The sequence below is a fragment of the Tigriopus californicus genome, chromosome 2, assembly GCF_007210705.1.
Source record: "Tigriopus californicus strain San Diego chromosome 2, Tcal_SD_v2.1, whole genome shotgun sequence".
Lineage (NCBI taxonomy): Eukaryota > Metazoa > Arthropoda > Copepoda > Harpacticoida > Harpacticidae > Tigriopus > Tigriopus californicus.
This window is the reverse complement of record NC_081441.1, coordinates 2,374,106-2,375,400: the sequence shown is the minus strand read 5'-3', so window position 1 is coordinate 2,375,400 and position 1,295 is coordinate 2,374,106. Positions and strand designations below refer to the sequence as shown.

Below are 1,295 nucleotides of genomic sequence, written 5' to 3'. Positions count from 1 at the left end.
ACAAGGTGAAATAAGCGTTTATATGATTTGTCACACCTTTTCTTACATATATTGGAATTGTAAGTGAAGGTTTATTAGAAAACAGTCTATTCTGTCCCCAACTCTGATTAGAAATGGAGTTTTTGCCACTTTCATGCACATCATGAAATGTGTTCTGTGACGGTTGTTGTTCATTCCAAGATTCTTGAAAAACTTCTCTTCCTGGATTCCTATTGTCACTCACAGGCTGTGGGTAGAGGCTTTACTTTTCCTCACTATACCATAGTTGTTGGATTTCAGGTACTATGAGCCTACTAGAATGCCAACTAAAACTGAGCAACAGTTCATGACATTGACAAGGCCCAATTTCCCCTACTTTAGAACATAGTCGACGTCTTTTTCTTGGAAGCTGGTGCTTTCTCATAGGCAATCACAAAACCTCGTTTTGCGCAGTTGGATGAAGCCCCCATTTGAAAGATACCCTAACCATTATGGGGTACCTGGCTAGCCCGGAGACAGTAAGCTGAAATCCAAGAAATGTTCTTAACTCTTACATAGGAATTGAATATGTGAAAAGTATCATTTTCAAATCAAGAGAATGCAAATAAGAAGATAAGAACCGTAAAGCGTACTTACCCCAATCCATAAGCCATGTTGTCCACTTTAGGATGGCTTAAATGTTTGCAAGAACCGAGGTTGCTAGCTAAGCTCGAGTTTTCAGGCAATGATCAAGGGATTCATCCCCATCAAAGTGATTTGATTCAGGAAGGTTAAGTCACCCCAGAGAGAACGAGGATTCGGGGTGTTGGAATGGGGCCCCGCCTTGTAGAGCAGATTGGGATTGTACAGTTTTCCATGATTCCAAATGGCACTTAATGTAGAGCTGAGGATGTGGTTCACTCTGAAGTCAGATGCTGAGTGACGTGTAGGGAAAGTGGGTGGGCTATTTAAACAAAATCTGCTTAGGCAGGGCAGTATGTTCTCGAACTGAGAAACGTTTCGTAATTGCGTAGGACTTTGCTTTCGGTTCAGAGTGACTGCTGATGTTTTGACTTGTTTACTTGCCATGTTTGGATGGAAATTTCACTTGTTTGGTAGATATAGGAGCATTCAAAATTTCAAGCTTCCAGACTCTTCTCTTTTTATTCGGTTTTATCTCATCGTTATTGATGTTCTAACCTTCCAAGGGTGGGGAAGATTATGAAATTAATGGTCGCATTTAGTCACTTTAGGATCGAGGGCCCTTTCGGTGCTTTCTTCATCAGGGTGATGCCTATTGAAGTGCCTTTTGACTTGAAAGTGATGCCTTAACGAGC

The 1,295-nt window shown here is 41.2% G+C and overlaps 1 long non-coding RNA gene across 1 annotated transcript; it reads right to left on the bottom strand.

Moving 5' to 3' along the window:
- Positions 1-150: 150 nt before the first annotated feature.
- Positions 151-1,167, bottom strand: LOC131892773 (uncharacterized). The gene is made up of 2 exons (XR_009374611.1): positions 616-1,167; positions 151-502 (listed from the first exon to the last, which is right to left on the bottom strand). It is a non-coding gene; the product is annotated as an uncharacterized LOC131892773 (long non-coding RNA).
- Between the last annotated feature and the right edge of the window lie 128 nt (positions 1,168-1,295).